The following is a 19,126-nucleotide window of genomic DNA, read 5'->3' as shown; positions in this document are numbered from 1 at the left end:
AAAAAGGAAAAGGAAAATGAAATAAAATAGTTTTCACATCAACAATAAAGATACTTGTCATTCTTCCTCTAACTTCAATCCCAACCTAGCATTTGTCTTGTTGGAATGACCCTGACTGAAATCTATCAACCAAAGCCAGTTCTATAAATTAAGCATTTTTATATGATTTGATTTATGTTTTACTTTTAGTCATATTGACCATAAGAAGGAGGGTACTATATGACCAGTTTCATCCTTGGGGTAACCATACTTCCTTGGAAAAAATAAAGAACAAACCTGAAAAAGGAGCAAATCTGAAAGAGGTTCATATGAAAAAAAACCTCAATTGTTTATGTTTATAACTTTCCTTTACAAATCCAAATTCATGAAAAAAAAAAACAAGAAAATCTTTACAAAAATGTATGTTCTAATTAAAATATTTAAATCAAGCATTGCATATTAATATATTTTAAAAAGATAATTCAATCACCATACTTTTTGCATGAATGTGAAAGATTGTGCATTAAATGGTACCATTTGTATGATACACATTAAATGACTAAAAGAAAAAAAATGAAAAAATTAAAGAATAACTATATCTAAAATATAGTTTTCTGAAAAAAAAGGACTGTCCTTTATAACAAACGAGGTATAGTCACTGTGGACCAGTGTTTCTCAAACATGGCAAATTAAAAATGTGTGAACTTCAGTCCCCAGAATTCTCAAGATAGTAGCTATGTAGAAAATTCAAGTTGTCAAGGTTAGGAAACACTGCTGTAGACATAGCACAGCATCTGTATTTCTATGGTCAGAGCTTAGGAGAAGGTGGGCTGCATGTAACATTCTGATAAATTCTATGTCAGGCCTGCAGTTATATTCCTTTTAGAACAGTGGTTCTCAACCTGGGGGTCACAACCCCTTTGGGGGTCGAACGACCCTTTCACAGGGGTCGCCTAAAACCATCCACCTCCACCAGCGTCACCCATGCTCAGGAGCACGTCCTGAAGTGGCAGGTGCATGAAGAGCGCCAGGTGGTGAAGCAGCCTCCTCCCAGCTCCGGACACAACCTAGACGCCGTCCCACCCGGTCTCCATGCCAGGGAAAGGCTGAGGCGCTGAAGGGGGAGAGAGATGGGTTTTTCTGGGTGGTGGATCAGCCTTGGCTCCGACAGACATCCAAAGTGAGCGCGGTTGGTGGTGCTGCTTCAGCCCAGCCACCTGCACAGGGTCTCAAAGACGCCCGGAGAGCAGGAGACTGGCAGGGCAGTTGGGCCACCCACTTCAGCTGGCGGGACGGGCTCTCACCCAGGCAGGCACATGCCAGGATTCAAGCCACCTTGGGCCTGGATGCTGCCTTCGCCTCCCCCGCCACCGGTCCTGTCCTGCGGGCTAAACTGAGTTCAGAGGCTTTTTGGCCCCCGGGAAGGCCTGGAGGGGAGAGGCCAGAGGGGAGGACAGGCCCCGCCCACCCATTCCTTCCATCCCAAGGAATTCCACTCGGGACGGAAGCACAGTTTGATGTAGCTTAAGCCTCCATTTAAAATCCCATTTAAAGGGCAACTTCTTAATCTGTGTTTAAGAAAAAAAAAAGAAAGAAAGAAAGAAAGAAAAGGGAAGGAGGGAGGAATGGAAAGAAAGAAAGAAAGAAAGAAAGAAAGAAGAAAAGGGATGGAGGAATGGAAAGAAAGAAAGAGAGAGAAGAAAAGGGAGGGTGGAATGGAAGGAAAGAAAGAAGAAAAGGGAGCGGGAATGGAAAGAAAGAAAGAGAAAGAAAGAAAGAAAGAAAGAAAGAAAAGGGAGGGAGGGAGAAATGGAAAGAAAGAAAGAAAGAAAGAAAGAAAGAAAAGGGAAGGAGGGAGGAATGGAAAGAAAGAAAGAAGAAAAGGGAGGGGGGAATGGAAAAAAAGAAGAAAAGGGAGGGAGGAATGGAAAGAAAGAAAGAAAGAAAGAAAGAAAGAAAGAAAGAAAGAAAGAAAGAAAGAAGAAAAGGGATGCGGGAATGGAAAGAAAGAAAGAGAAGAAAAGGGAGAGTGGAATGGAAGGAAAGAAAGAAGAAAAGGGAGGGGGAATGGAAAGAAAGAAAGAAAGAGAAAGAAAAAAAGAAAGGGAGGAGGGAGAAATGGAAAGAAAGAAAGAAAAGGGAAGGAGGGAGGAATGGAAAGAAAGAAAGAAAGAAAGAAAGAAGAAAAGGGAGGGGGGAATGGAAAGAAAGAAAGAAAGAAGAAAAGGGAGGGAGGAATGGAAAGAAAGAAAGAAAGAAAGAAAGAAAGAAAGAAAGAAAGAAAGAAAGAAAGAAAGAAAGAAAGAAAGAAAGAAGAAAACTGGGTGGGTGAGTGGGGGGAACGGAATGTAAAAAAAAGTAAATGTAATAAAGTGAAACTCATGTAAACCACAAACTGCTGCTGATCGTCTCCCAAACCAAGATTGGCAGATTAATCACTATGCTTTAATTATGTTCAATTTGTAATAATGAAAATGCATCCTGCATATCAGATATTTACATTATGATTCATAACAGTAGTAAAATTACAGTTATGAAGTAGCAATGAAAATAATTTTATGGTTGGGGGTCACCACAACATGAGGAACTGTATTAAAGGGTTGCAGCTTTGGGAAGGTTGAGAACCACTGTTTTAGAATCTTTGGCCTGCCACACTTTCTCTCTCTCTCTTTACTATGCTGTTTCATTAGTGGGCAATTGGGAGGGGGGAATAGTAAAGAGTAGAATTGTGGAATGTGTTGTTATCATTCCTTTCTAGAAATCAAAGTCATCTTTTGTCTCCGCACCTCTGCAACTGACCGGAACTAGATGGGTGGAAATGCTAGCACGGCCAAAGAAGATTGGACCATGTGATGGATTTATGGGTGTGGGGATAAGATCATGAATTTCCAACTGGGTGGAATCCCAGGAAGCTTTTAGATTTGGGATTCCACAGTTTGTGCCAACATGTCTGTCTTATTAAATTGAAACTTTAAGGATAGCTCTGCCTTGGATTCTGATTTAATTCTGCATGATATTTGGAACGCTGACATTCTATATATTTCTTCCTGCAGCAATTGAATGCCAGGATCTGGATAAAGTGAATGTGCTGTATATAATACAGTAGCCATCTAAATTGTAAAGTTCTGTGTGTTCAATTCCTGGTAGAGGATTTCAACCCTATTGAATAACATTTGGCCTCCTCCTTTAAGTCCCAATAAGGATTATTCCTGGTATAAAAACACCACACAGATTATAAATTTGCTTTTAGGAGGGATGTTGGTAGAAGAAATGTGTTTAATTTTAACATTATTGTTGTTGGGGATATTGACAATCCAGACATTATCAGTACAGTGATGATTTCCAATTAATGTCTATAATCTCCTTTTAATGTGAAATAAGACTTTCAACAGAGCTGAATTGCCTAAACAAAAATCAAAAGCAGAGCAATTAATTTTACATTCTCTGCTAGTTTATGGCTTCTATTCTACTTCTGAAGTAAAGACAATATAAAAATGATAATAGTCTTTACCTCATTTATACATTCTAGAGGCAATGCCAGTGGGTAGGATCCATTATCACTTGAGTTGAGTTGAGTTGAGTTTATTGGTCTTGTATGCCGCCCACTCCCGAAGGACTCCGGGCGGCTTACAATAAACAAGGGAAGGGGATAAATAAACAAAACAACACTTTAAAATAGACAACATTCACAGTTACTGTGGGGCTGGATATTTCACAAGCCCCCCAGTCTGCTGGAGCAGCCAGGACTTGGTGGCTTTGCGGAAGGCCGGGAGGGTAATAAGGGTCTGGATCTCCATGGGGAGGTCGTTCCAAAGGGCTGGAGCTGCAACAGAGAAGGCTCTCCCCTGGGGAGTCGCCAGCCGACATTGGCTGGCAGATGGAATCCGGAGGAGACCTAACCTGTGAGATCTAATCGGTCTATGGGAGGTAATCGGCAGGAGGCCGTCTCTCAGGTACCCAGGTCCGATGCCATGTAGGGCTTTATAGGTGACGACCAGGACCTTGAAGCAGGTCCGGAGACGAATGGGTAGCCAGTGCAGCTCACGGACGATAGGTGTGACGTGGGTGTACCTGGGTGCACCCACAATCACTCGCGCGGCTGCGTTCTGGACTAACTGAAGTCTTCAAGCACTCTTCAAGGGCAGCCCCATGTAGAGCGCATTACAGTAGGTCACAAGGGCGTGAGTGACTGTCTGAAGGGCCTCCCGATCCAGGTAGGGTCGCAATTGGTGCACCAGGCGAACCTGGGCAAAGGTCCCCCTGGTCACAGCCGACAAATGGTGTTCTAAAGTCAGCTGGGGATCCAGGAGGACTCCCAAATTGCGGACCCTCTCTGAGGGGCATATAATTTCACCCCCCAGCCTGAGAGATGGAATACTTGGCCAATCTTTGGGAGGGAACATCAGAAGCCACTCGGTCTTGTCTGGATTGAGTGCCAACTTGTTTACTCCCATCCAGACCCTAACAGCCTCCAGGCACTGGCACATCACTTCTACTGCTTCGCTGAGTTGGCACGGGGCGGACAGATACGACTGCGTATTGTCTGCATATTGGTGGTACTTAATCCCGTGCCGGCATATGATCTCACCCAGCGGCTTCAAGTAGATGTTAAATAGGAGGGGGGATAGGACCGAACCCTGCAGCACCCCATAATTGAGGGGCCTTGGGGTTGACCTCTGCCCTCCGACCAACACCAACTGCAACCTGTCCAAGAGATAGGAGGAGAATCACCGAAGGACGGTGCCTCCCACTCCCACCTCTCGCAACTGTCGCAGAAGGATACCATGGTCGATGGTATCGAAGGCTGCTGAGAGGTCAAGGAGCACAAGGATAGAGGGGTGACCCCTATCCCTGGCTCGCCAGAGATCATCGATCAGCACGACCAAAGCAGTTTCAGTGCTATAACCAGGCCTGAAGCCCGACTGAAAGGGATCCAGATAATCGGTTTCATCCAAGGACCGTCGGAGTTGAGAGGCCACCACTTTCTCAACAACCTTCTCAACAAAAGGCAGGTTGGAGACTGGACGATAGTTGCTCAAAATGGCTGGGTCCATAGATGGTTTCTTCAGGAGGGGTCTCACCACCACGTCATTTAGGAAGAGCGGGAAAATTCCCTCCCGGAGAGAGGTGTTAACTATCGTCCGGATCCAGCCGCGTGTCACCTCCCTGCTGGTCAAGACCAGCCAGGAGGGGCACGGGTCCAGTATACAAGTGAAAGCACTCACCGCTCCCATGGCCTTGTCCACTTCATCAGGAGAAACAAGTTGAACCTCAATCCATAAAGTATGCTTAAGACCTTCCCCCGGTACCTCGGCTGGTACCGTACAATTGGAGTCCAGTTCTGTCCGAATCTGAGCGACTTTATCCATTAAATACTGAACAAATTCCTCAGCTCTACCTTGTAAAGGGTCATCCGCATCCCACCCTTTCAAGAGGGAGCGGGTTATTCTAAACAAGGCGGCTGCGCGCGATTTGGCGGATGCAATAAGAGCGGCAAAATGCAAACATTTCGCCGCCCGTATTGCCACGAGATAGGCTCTGATAAAGGCTCTCATCAGTGCTCAGTCTGACTCAGATTTACTCGTCCTCTAGCGGCGCTCTAGGCATCTCTTTTGGCGCTTCATCTCCCGGAGTTCCTCGGTAAACCAAGGGGCCCTCCTGGATCCGCTGCCTCGGAGAGGTCGCAAAGGTGCAATCTGGTTTAGAGCACCCGCTGTCGCTGCATTCCAGGCAGCGACTAAGGACTCCACCGGATTGTGGACGAGAGTGTCAGGTATTTCTCCAAGCGCCGTCTGAAATCCCATAGGGTCCATCAGGCGCCTGGGGCAGAACCACCTAATTGGTTCCCCCTCCCTACAGTGGGAGATTGGTTTCCAAAAGTCAAGCCTCAGTAGGAAGTGATCAGACCATGACAAGGGCAAGGTCTTAATGCCCTTCAACTCTAGATCACATCTCTACTGCTCCGAGAGAAATACGAGGTCAAGCGTGTGACCCGCTGAATGAGTCGAACCCCGAATTACTTGGGTCAAGTCCATGGCTGTCATGGAAGCCATGAACTCCTGCGCCCCGTCAGAGCGTTCACCAAGTGTAGGCAGGTTGAAATCCCCCAGAACCATAAGCCTGGGGAACTCCACCGCCAACTCGGCTACTGACTCGAGAAGCGAGGGGAGGGCTGTTGCAATGCTGTTGGGAGGTAGGTACATTAGCAACAAACCCACTTGACCACCAAGGTCCAACTTCATCAACAGGGACTCACACCTGACAAGCTCCGGAGCAGGGATCCTACGAGGAACTAAAGACCTTCGGACGATGACAGCCACTCCCCCACCCCTTCTCTGGGGCCGCGGCTGATGAAGCACCTGAAATCCTTCTGGGCACATTTCAGTGAGGGGGACTCCTCCCTCCGGGCCCAACCAGGTTTCAGTAATACATGCCAGATCTGTCCCCTCATCTAAAATTAGGTCCCAGACAAGGGGAGCTTTGTGAACCACAGACCTGGCATTTAGCAACAACAGCCTGAGACCAGGGCCCTGACAGTTCTCGCCATCTGGCCCTGGAGTGGAACTAGCAGGGCCGGAAGGAGGGATCTCTGTGATGTAGCGAACCCTCCTTCCCCGGTAATGGCTAGCCCTGAAGTTCCCATCGTACCTGCCTCTCCCCATAGTGACCGTAATGCTCCAGCCCACCCCCGCACCTGTAGACCCCATATCCCCTCCCACAGCCTCCGCTCCATCCGGCAGGCAATTTTTGTCACTCATTCTGGGATGGGAGGTAGGCCTGGGCCCCCTACCACTTCTGCAATAGCACTCAGTGGAGGAGGCACCAGGCTGTACTCTCAGTCCTCACATACATACACAGCCACTCATCCATGCAATCCCCACGTTTGTTAATTAAACCCAAAAAATACAACAATATGAGGTTAAAAAGGTGGGTACAAACATCAGCCAGGCACACCATTCACACTACATTCCTAAAATGTGCAGAGCACTGCGCAAGTACGGTTAAGAGAGTCAATGGTGCGGAAGGAGGAGGGAGAGCTGCTCCGCCACTCTCCCTTCCTCAGGTCCTGAAAAGCACCCAAAGTCAAGGTCCAAAAGAAAGCCGTGTTGGGTGGGCGATTGTAAAATAGAGGGCAGATGGAGTGATGTCCCTGATAGTTGGAATAATATTCTTGGGGTAGCGGTGGGCAGTCATAGTCACAACAAAAGGAGCAGAAGTCCGAGAGTCCAAGTTCGTAAACAAAGTAAACAGAGAGAGCCAGATGGTAAAGGGACTTTCCTCCCAATTAGTAGTGCAGTTTTATGAAATTTTAATCAGATATAAACTTCTGTGGTAAAAGAAGGAAGGAGGCTCCGTAATCGCAGAAGAAAGCAGGGGAGGGTTGCATTGCAAAGAGGCTCTGATCGAGTAGAGCGGATGAACTGAAAGATTTTGATCCGCTGTTGGGAAGGGCAGATTCTTTCTGGTGCAAGTGGCATCAGGAAACTCAGTGTTCTTGCTTTAGGGATAGTGACATTCAGTTTCTTCCATTGTTTAGATTTGTTGTCTAAGCAGCAACGCCCCATTCAGTTTCACGAGCAGGCTATATTTGATGCAACTTCCTTTCAATCTGCAGCAAAACAAGGATCACAGCAGCGAACAGGAGAAGGAATATACAATCACCCCAGCTTTTTTAGAAGAACTGTCCAGGACAAGCTGGCAGGTAAGAATGGAAGTATAGAATTTGTGTATGTACTTAATTTAATTTGTGAAGAAATGAAATTTAAAATAGACTGTCCTTGTTGTAACTTTGCTCTGGTTAGCTCAGGCAAGAATGTGACAAGTTTGAGCAGGAAATAAAGAATGGATTAGGAATTTGTAGGAGGTATGCACCTTAAGAGTCTTCACTCAGGAAATCAAGTTTGCAGATAGCTAAGTGGCTGACATTTGAGGACAAATCAGTAGAGCATATCTCTTCAAAAACATCCAAAAATCAAAGTTACACTGGAAACCAATCATCTGATATAGATACTTTAGAAAAAGAGCTAGATTAGGAACAAAGTAATATTTTGACCCTTTCGTTGAATCTGAACTTGATTGCAACTTTTGATTTTTTTTAAAAAGGGACTTTGCTATTCCCGGTGTCCGCATGTGTTTTAAAACTCCAAAATATTTCCAAGTTTTACTGTATTTGGTGCTGCCTTTGAAATTATTGCTTTGATTGTGTTGATCTCTAAAAAATATTGTTATGAGTAGTTCTTGTAGAACGTTGCAATCTAATTCAGTGTTTTTCAACCTTTTTTGTGCAAAGGCACACTTTTTTCATGAAAAAAATCACGAGGCACACCACCATTAGAAAATGTTAAAAAAATTTAACTCTGTGCCTATATTGACTATATATAAAGTGTTTTTCCCACGGCACACCTTACACTATGTCACGGCACACTATTGTGCCGCGGCACAGTGGTTGAAAAACACTGATCTAATTTACTCATAGGTAATAGTGGACTTTCCTCCCAATTAGTAGTTCAGTTTTATCAAATTTTAAAGAGATATAAGCTTCTTTGGTTTTAATGGACGTAACTCACAATGATTAACTATGCTTCAAAGTGCAGCTGGAATAATGCATACAACTGTAGATTAAATAACTAAAAATTACATGATGACTAAAAAATGTTCACCCTAAGCAGCAAAACATTCCTAAGGATTTAGATATTGTTATAGAAATCCAGATGCTTTGCACTGAGTGTGTTGATTGACAGACAGATAGATAGATAAAAAGACCGCATGTTTTTTCTAGTCTCTGTGAGTCAAAGATAGAGTTTTGTTGATGTTCAATGACCATAGTTTCTAATCATATTTTGATGGCCATGTTGCCTTTCCTCCGCCCCTGTAAAATAATTCAGTTGCACAGGCCTAGATTCTAGATGAAAATTATCTGTATTTTTATTGCAAGAAAAAAAATGAAAACAATGACTGGGATGGGAACCCCAGTTATTACTTTCATACTTTATTGACATCCATTCACTTGCACAATTGGTTAACAACTGGGTAAAGACATATGACTATTTGGATTAAAAGGTTAACATTGTGTGAGACACTGGGAAGTTAATCAGGTAAAACTAGAGGAAATGTGACTTATCAGAAAAATTTCCTATTTCCTTTTGAGAAGCATGCCTCTCATTTTAGATGCGTAAAGCCTAAATGTAATAGCTTTTCAGTTCTCAGTCTGCTTCCTGAGGATTTGAGGGCAATAGCTTTTTGCTACTCTGGATACTTAAACTGAGGTGACTCTCAGTACAAGATGTGAAAAATCATGGAAATAGGAATAAAAAGAAGACTCTGAAGTGATAACTTTTGACAATACCAGAGACAGAACAGTATTAAGCATATCTGTGAATTAGCTTTCTCCTTCCAAAATGGCAAATCAGATGCCTATGTGAAGGCTACAAGACCAGAGGTGGTATTCGGCCAGTTCAGAGAACTAGTAGCGGAAATTTTGAGTAGTTCGGAGAACCGGCAAATAGGCTGGCCCTGCCCCCGCTGCCTCCCAGCCTTCCAGCTGATCTTCTTCTGTTGCCCTGCACAGGAGAAAGGAGCTGGAAAGCAGGTTAGTGCGGTGGGGAGGGAATGGGGATTTTGCAGTAACCTTCCCCCAGGAGTGGGGAGGGAATGGGGATTTTGCAGAATCCTTCCCCTGCCCCTCCCACAAAGCCACGGCCACAGAACCAGTAGTAAAAAAAATTGAACCTCACCACTGTACAAGACCAATGACATTCTCCTATTCCTGAACTAATGGAAAACCGGATACTTACTAATTTCCGTATTGGGATTCATAGCTGAAAAATTCATGAATTTGCATTTGAAAGCTACTTTAAATAAAGTTCCAGATTCTGTAAACACTTATGAAAGAACAAGTATGTGACTGTACTCTTTTCCTGACTTCACCTCATTCATCTGAGGCACAAGGAACTCTGGTGGTCCACTGGGCATCATGCAGCCCATTGCAACTAGCTTATCAGCTGCATACCTTTCCTGAACAGGGTGGCCTGTCTGTGGTGGTTGTGCTCTGTCAACATTTAGTATACCAACGCCCCACAACCTTTTGGGCACCATGGACTAGTTGTATAGACAGAGGTTTTTCTATGGACTAGAGTGGGTGTGATTTCATGTGATGCTGCATCACGTGGGATGGGACTTTGCTAGTTCGCATGGCCTAGCTACTGGCATGCTGCAGACCGATGCCGGTCCACCAATTGGAGATTGGAGATCCCTGTTATATATATTTCTGCAAGGACTTTATCTAGATTTGTTCCTGAAGATGATATAGAGGCTGGATTGATGATTGAAGGATCCTTTAGATGGTTTGGACTTTCATATAGTAACACTTTTCTACCCCAATATTAAGATCTATGATGTAGGCAGGAAACTCACCTCAAGGCCTCATGACTGGGCAAAAATGCATTATCTGAAAAGGGAAACAAAGCTTTTTCTTTGAAATACAATGGTTTGAGAAAGCCCTTCTCCCCCAGCACCAGATTGGCCCACACTGTTGTTCAGCAGTTCCAGCTGAATATTTGGTTTTCTCTTAGAGCATTTGTTGAATGTCCCTTGGGAAAATCTTTGTGTTTATATTGTACTAACTGTTTTACTCCTGAACAGTTTTACACCCAATTTTTATTGTGTTGCAAGTATGCAAATCTTACCCCATCCTCAAAAGCTCCCATCTTAAACACGATGGTTCTCCTTTTGCATCATTTCGGTTTCATAATGCTGTTTCCAACAGAGCACAGACCAGGACATAGCCAAAGATCAGTTTGTTCCAAACTTACCTAAGACAATGCAAGAGGGTAGACGTCTTTGGGGTGATGCTCTGTTTTCTATAAAAGTCAAACCTTTCAGCTCCTCTGTGCATGGCTCCCATTTGTTCCTGCGTGGAGAAAGGCAGGTCTGCTGTGTCTTGTGTCTTACCCTTTCGTTAGTTGATCTTCACCTTTCTTTATCTGATTAATTGTGCATTTGGAGCAGATGCTATTGAAGAGAAAATTATATCTGTCATCTACTTCGTCACAATTACATCTTTTCATAACATTATGATTTCTTACGTTAAGTCATCACTATTTTGTAAAAGTACTAAACACCTATTCAGTATTCCTATAGTACCCTTGATATTATTGTTGTAAGCTGCCCAGAGTTATGATCTAAGGTGGGCAGCCATACAAATCTATAAACAAAGAAGCAAGCAAACAAAAGCCCGCTGGGAATATGCTATGTATCATTTCCCCCTTGAAGATGGAAATGAAAAGAGGATCAGACATCAACTGCATTTTAGTTTAAAGCTCTGGATGGCTTTTTCTAGGAGTGTATTTTAACAAGCATGGGAAGAAGATGGAATGCTTAGGCATCCAACATGGCCACAAGGCAACTTTCTGTTTCAAGTCCTTAAGCACCACTTCCTTCCAGGAAAAAGACAAACCATGGAAAACATCCTTCTAAGGCTTATCCAGACAAAACTACTTATTAATCCTCTGTGACTTGTAAGCCATAGTGTAGTAGTCAAGCCATGAGGTGACTTGTCTGATCTCTGAGCATGAGCAACTTTGAAGAGCAGAAATGTATACCAATTTAAGAGATTAAAGAAGCAATTAAGAAAGAGATTAAAGAAGAAAATTATAATTGGTAGGGTGACTGGCACAGGTAGGCTGTCAGCACTAAAAAAAATACATAGAAGAGAAACTAGCAGTACCATGACTGATGATGAAAGAAATTAAAACAACAAAAGCAATATCAAATATATGGAAGGAGGCATGTATAATAATACAAAAAGGGAATGACCTGAGGAAACCTCAAACATATAAACCAAATTCTTTTTGAATATTGATTTCAAGATGTGCACTGTATATTAGCTGAGTGTATGAGGAAATACATTCTCAAAATTATACACAGGGATCAGATTGTTTTATAAAAAGGAAAATAGCACCTTTTTCATAAATGCACTAGAATTTATCAACATTGGGAGAGAAAAAACGACTACAGTACTATTTTCTACAGAAAAAAGCTTTTGACAATTTGGAATGATCTTTTTTTTTTAATTTGGAGGTCTTAAACAAAATATATCCCAGAAAAGAATTCAAAAGTTGGAACGAGAGTACGTGCCAACAATAAACTATGAAGGTTTATTTAAACAAGAACCCTAACTGAAAACTTTTCAATTAGTGTCCACTTGTATTGGTATTTGTAATTGTTCTGCTGAAAAAGATCTGGAAAGATAAATATGCAATTTGGATCAAAATCCAAGGCAAGGAATACAGGATGAAAAGTTATACAGATGATGTGGTATTAACAATTGTAAAACCACAAAGCTCTATACAATAAAACTACTCATATATTTTCTTTGATTTTCCAGATGCAAAATCAATGAAAAAAAAAAGCCCACAACAAAATAATAAAGCATCTAACTTCCAAAGGAAAAAATATAAAAAAGTGACCAATTGTAGAAGAACAATGAATGAATGAATGGTGAAATGTATAGAACTTTACATGACAGGATGCAGTAAAGATGTATTTCAATAACAACGAATTATGGAAGGAAATAAAGTAAGATCTTGAAAGGCAGAAAAGCTTAGAATTTTACTGGTTAAAAATGACTGTATTACCCAATATAAACTTTTCAATTCAAATATTAGCAATTCAAGTCCCAAATTAAAATATGGCAGGATTAGCAAAGACAATTAATATATTTACATGGAGTTGGAAAAAAGGAGACAAGAGTAAATTTCAAAGTTTGCAAGACGTAAAAAAGAGATGGTATAGTTTTTCCCAATCTCAGATTATATAATAATAATAATAAACTGTCTATATTAAAAACAGAACGGATAAATTTCCCCAAAAGCAGAATATCAACTATAAAAGGAGCAGGTTTTGAGGATGTATTTATGTATATATGTATGTATGTAAAAGAAAGTCTGTTAACATTTGGTAGGATACATACTACCATTTCACCATTAGCATCACTATCAAATCCTTTTTATTTCAAAGACAGTTACAATAAGAAAGATTTGGTACATATGGCAATATGATACATCTTCTAATTTATGTTAGATTACTCTACAAAACTTTCTATCCAATATTTGTGTTTATAATTTCAACATATCTTTCTTTTTCTCTTTTTTCTTTTTTATATGAATACTATCTTTAAAAAATGGGAATAGTCAAATAATGAAATCTCAGTCGGAGGCAGAAATGTACAGGTAGTCCTTGACTTGCAACCATTCATTTAGTAATATTCCAAGTTATACCAGCACTGAAAATTGTAAGTTTTTCGCACTTACAACCATTGCAGTATTCCCCATGGTCATGTGATCAAAATTCGGACCGCTGGCAACTGACATGTATTTATCACATTGCAGTGTCCTGAGTCATGTGCTCACTTTAGGTGACCTTCTGCAAGCAAAGTCAATGGGGAAACCAGATTCATTTACTAATTGTGTTACTAATTTCACAACTGCAACGATTCACTTAACTACTGTGGCAAGAAAAGTTCTGAAATGGGAGAAAACTCACTTAACAACTATTGCTTAGCAACATAAATTTTGGGCATAATTGTGGTCATAAGTTGAGGACTACCTGTAATTTGAGTAAGTGCCTCTCCCTTGTTCAGTAACCTGATAGTAGAAGTAGTATCAGCATTCATAATTCTGGCATACTGGTCTGATCTACCTTGAAAAGCTGATACCAATCATGCATGTTTAATGTGCTTTCCCTTCAGCCTGCAACAGCTTCACTTAGTAGGCCAAGGATAGGGTTATAAAGCTAGCCTAGGTATCATCAGCATTCTCACCCATTTAGCTCACCCAGCAGCTTTATCTGGATGTTAAACCAGAGAGGATAAAATAACAAACTGTAAAACACTCTGCTAAGTAAAGGCCCAGTGTAAGACCTTTCCCAGCCAATCAACAGTGCCTGGAACCGTCCCAGCTGAAGGAAGAGAACCAGCACAATAAAGTGTCACCTACACCCTATCTCTGAAACTGTCCTGTTCCAGGCCACAAACTCACATAGTTGCTAGGTGAGGAAAGCAACTTACTTAAGTCTGAGTTGAGAAAGAAGAAAATGTAATCCACAAAGCTTCTTGGTAAGAAAGCTTTCCTGAGTGGTTTTGCTTTCAAAAAAAGCACATTGAAAAGTAGTCAGATCCAGTCCAAATTTCAGAGAGCCAAGTCAGAGTCAGAGATTCACAAGAATGATACACCAGAGCAGGAAATCAGATAGTTGCTTTTAATGGAGAAATGTGTTAGTGTTATATCTGAACTCAGGTTGCAGCCAACTGTCTTTAAGAGAATTACTCCCTTTCTTGGCAAGGAGCCTCATTGAGCTTCTTTGCTCTGCTGTCTGCTCTACTTGCCAACTATGAAAGTTTGGAGACCGTATATCATCAACTGGCTGCTCCAGCTGTTCTGATAGTGCCCGAGTATGATCAGCTTCAGGTGATTCCTGGCTTAGTGTCTCCTGAGGATAACATTCCACTGGTTCAGCTGGAATAGCTTCTTCAGAGTCTGAGTCCTGGGCCATGACAAAAACTGATCCAGAAGAATACCATGGTTGATGGTTTTGAAAGCTACTGGGATATCAAGGATGTGTACACTTCTTTCAATTTTGTCTACCATCCAAAAATTTGATCATGCCATTGCTTCCATTCTCAGGCCTGGATCCAGATTGAACAGAGTCCAGAAAATTTCTTCATTCAGAATCCCCTCCGCAGTTGCTGTGCAGGGGTGGGTTCCTGCCAGTTCCTGCCAAATCTACAGTGCCGTTTAGAACCGGTTCCAGCTCCCTCCCCCCCCCCCGCTCATCTGCACATCATCAAGATGAAGAGCGAGAGGAGGAATTCTGGGAGTTGAAATCCACAAGTCTTAAATCTGACAAGTTTGAACACCCCTGGGTTTTTTTTTCCTAAGGGTTAAGGGTGCAAGGTCTTGTAACTTGACAGCTTTAAGACTTGGACACTTCAATGCCAGAGTTCCTGAGCCAACATGACTGGAGGAGGAATTCTGGGAGTTGAAGTCCACAAGTCTTAAAGCTGTCAAATTTGAACACCCCTGGGATTTCTTTTCCTAAAAGGTTAGGGGTGCAAGGGTCTTGTAACTTGACAGCTTTAAGACTTGTGTGCTTCAAATGCCAGAGTTTCTGAGGCCAATATTTTGGTTGGTAAGCAAGAGCATTGTTAAGTGAGTTTCACCACATTTTACAAGTTGGCCACGGCCACCCAGTCACATGACTGCCAAGCCACTCTCACCCAGTCACATGGCTGGCAAGCCACTCCCACAAAGCAGGCCACACCTACAGAGAGGTTCTAAAATTTTTGAAACCCACCACTGTTGCTGTGCAGCCAACTTCTCACAACCTTTCCTAAAAAGAAAAGAAAAGAGGACAAAAATGTGCCAAACTGTCTACCATTGGCTTCTTAAGGCTGAACCAGAGGTGGTATTCAGGCAGGTTCTGACCAATTCTGGAGAACCGGTAGCGGAAATTTTGAATAGTTTGGAGAACCGATAATACCATCTCTGACTGGCTCCACTTCCATCTATTCTCTGCCTCCCGAGTCCCAGCTAATCAGGAGGAAATGGGGATTTTGCAGTAACCTTCCCCTGGAGAGAAGAGAGAATGGAGATTTTACAGTATCCTTCCCCTGCCACGCCCACCAAACCATGCCCACCAAGCCATGCCCACAGAACCGGTAGTAAAAAAATTTGAATCCCACCACTGGGCTGACCACTGCCTGTTTAAAAGGAGGAAGAATCAGGCCCCTCACTCATGGAAGAATTCAATCACATGTCACATCCCGAGTGGTCTTATCAAGGCAGGTTGGGCATCTACTATATAGCTCCCAGGCAGGAGGATCCCATCTGCTTCCTCAGCTCTAAAAGGACCCAATTTCTCCTGGATAACTAAGCAAGACTATAACTAACTAAGCAAGAAGTATCTCCACTGAACCTACTCCAAGACAGGAATCTAGCTGGGAGCAGATCTGATTTTGTGATTTTGTCCAACAGAAGCCAGGAATATTCTTAGCCATAAAAGCCACTAGTTGACCTTTGCTACCATATTCTCTTCAAATAATTGTTTGATGGAGAAAAAAGAGGATCAAAATATCGTGCATTGAGCTCCAATGGCAAAAGCAGGCAATAATAAACAATAACTATAGTAAATACAAGGCATTTCAAAACAACAAAGGAGAGTTTCCTATCTCGTAGAAAATAGGGAATGGTGCTGACTGTTAGGAAGTTACTTAGGACTTAGGCCAGTAGTTTATTAATTAACCTTCCCAGCAGGGTTGTACTGAGGATAATTGGACAATTGTGTATATTATTAGTTGCCCTAAAGTTGAAAGGTTTGGGTAAAACAACAAGTTAATAAAAAGTGATTGTATTCATGTTGTTACTTAAAGCCAGGATTTGCTTTATTTGGATTTGCTTTATTTGGTTTTGCCTTATTGTGTTGCATGCAAGATATGAATAGTTGAAATATAGAGGTGCTTGCATTTTAATAATGACAGAAAATGTTTGACTATTGAATACATCTGAAACATGCATGTAGAAGGTGGTATGAAAGACAAGTGAGCATTCTTTTTCTGTGAATAAAAAACTTGTCAGGAAACTTCAGAAGCAATCTAGTAGTACTTTATAAGAGTAATACATTTATTGTAAGGCACAAGCTTTCAAGAGCTACAACTCAGTTCATCACATGCATGGAGTGACTTAAGTGATGTAGGATTTCAATATATTGTGATGAAGTGGAGGGGGAAGAGAGAATAGTTATGCAGATGAAGATAGCAATAGCAATAGCAATAGCAGTTAGACTTATATACCGCTTCATAGGGGCTTTCAGCCCTCTCTAAGCGGTTTACAGAGTCAGCATATCGCCCCCACAGTCTGGGTCCTCATTTCACCCACCTCGGAAGGATGGAAGGCTGAGTCAACCTTGAGCCGGTGAAATTAGAACCGCTGAATTGCAGATAACAGTCAGCTGAAGTGGCCTGCAGTACTGCACCCTAACCACTGCACCACCTCGGCTCTGATTTCATGGCAGACCTCATGTTCCTTACAATTATCAAATATAATGTGCTACAAATCTTACGTGTGTATTTGTTGCGGCCCATACTGATGTTGTTGATGTATAGTAGATGGGGAGGCAGAATAGACATTTGGGTTTGGGCAGTCTGGTTCCCATGTTGGTGTACCGTATTTTTTGGAGTATAAGACACACCAGACTATAAGATGTACCTTAATTTTGGGGGAGAAAATCAGGAAAAAAATATTTATGCCTCTTTCCCAGAAGCATCCATCAGTATTCATCTGGCTAACATCTTTGCTGCCTCAGTTGGAGCCTGATTCCCGAAGCTACCTGGAGAACTGCAATGAAAAGCCTTTTCAATGAAAGAGTTTTGGGGCTGCAGGGTCCCCTCCCCGATTCCAAAAAGGGCACGTGCAAAGGCCAAACAAGTGCATCGTGTTTCAGGTGGCAGGCAGCTCCAGCATGCGCTGCCACCTGAAAATGCTTTCCTTCCCAGTTCCCCAGTGCACATCGCAGAGCCACGCGCCCTCCTCCTCTTCTACAGACTCACCGCCTGTTTTCTCCTGGCCAGCACTGTTGGCTGGGGGAGGCAGGGAGAAAAGCGAGAGGGCAGCGCAGTTGGGTAAAGATGCAGAAGCTGGGCGTGGACACAGGGCAGGCAGATTAGAGGCAGCTGGCCGATTGCCGGCTTAGTGGCTTGGCTGCTGGCCACTGGAGTGTGCAGGCAGCAAAGGAAACCCGCGTCATGACTCTATTAAGATGCCCATTTCACGATGGGGTACAATTTGGTGTTGGCAGGTAGGGCAGGGAATGGGGTGGTCTGGCAGGCCACTTCTTAGAACCCACTTCCTTAAGTGTCGTTGCCAGCGACCATGGTTTCGCATCCCCTCTCCTGGATAACAGCCAACAGGAGAGGAGAGGCAGCGCGCCGGACGAAGTTTCACCATCCCCACCCCAACAAGTGAAGTGGAGGGGGATAGTCCAGCAGCGCCCGGGGCACTTCTTCGCCACTGGCAGGGATGCCAGGCACCCCATTCGTGGTGGGGCACAATTTGGGGTGGCAGGTGGGGCAGAAGATGGGGTGCCCGGCATCCCTGCCAGGGGCAAAGAAGTACCCCTGGTGCTGCTGGACTCTCCCCTCCCCTCGCTTGTTGTGGCTACCTCTAATCTGCCTGCCCTGTGTGTGCACCCAGCTTCTGTGCCTTTGCCCAACTGTGCTGCCCTCTCGCTTTTCTCCCTGCCTCTCCCAGCTGACAGTGCTGGCCAGGAGAAAACAGATAGTGAGACTGTAGAGGAGGAGGAGGGCTGCGTGGCTCTGCGATGTGCACCAAGGAACTGGGAAGGAAAGCATTTTCAGGTGGCGCGTGCTGGAACTGCCTGCCACATGAAACATGATACATTTGTTTGGTCTCTGTATACCCCCTTTTTGGAATCAGGGAGGGGACCTTGCAACCCAAAAATGCTTTCATTGAAAAGGCTTTCATCACAATTCCCCAGGCAACTTCAGGAATCAGGCGCCATGTGAAAGTGAGGATCCCTGCCGCATGGAACCCCCCTGAAAATGTGATGCGTGGAGCGGGGTGGGTGGAGCTACATTCGGAGTATAAGATGCACCCAGATTTCACCCTCTTTTGGGGGGTAAAAGATGTGTCTTATACTCTGACAAATACGGTAGTTGTCCTGTTGTTTCTTGTTGCATGTGACAATCTGCTTCAAATTGGGGTATTGACTGTATGCAAATAAGGACCTGTCAGCCAGTGGCTCTGAAAATGAAATAACATTGTCCACGGGAGCCTAAATATATGTAAATAATGCATTTGAATGACTTGAGTTGTAGATGAAAGCCAATGATATTCTATTGTTCCATGTTGGTGGTCTGTCTTCTAATAAGTCCTTCCTGAGACTGAGTCTGTCTTTACTGATTTGTTCAGGAAGAGTATATGTTTTCTGATACCTAAGTGATCAGTCAGTTAGTTTATTTTGGTTACTGACCAGCAAAGCAGACCTAATCTATATACCTGGAAGTTAGCACGAGTTTATTAAAAGATATTGGGCCTGAGATTACTAATCTAACAGAAGAAAAAGCTTTAAGAAA

Source organism: Thamnophis elegans, chromosome 3 (genome assembly GCF_009769535.1).
Source record: "Thamnophis elegans isolate rThaEle1 chromosome 3, rThaEle1.pri, whole genome shotgun sequence".
In the NCBI taxonomy this organism is placed as follows: domain Eukaryota; kingdom Metazoa; phylum Chordata; class Lepidosauria; order Squamata; family Colubridae; genus Thamnophis; species Thamnophis elegans.
Note: the sequence above shows the minus strand (reverse complement) of the source record.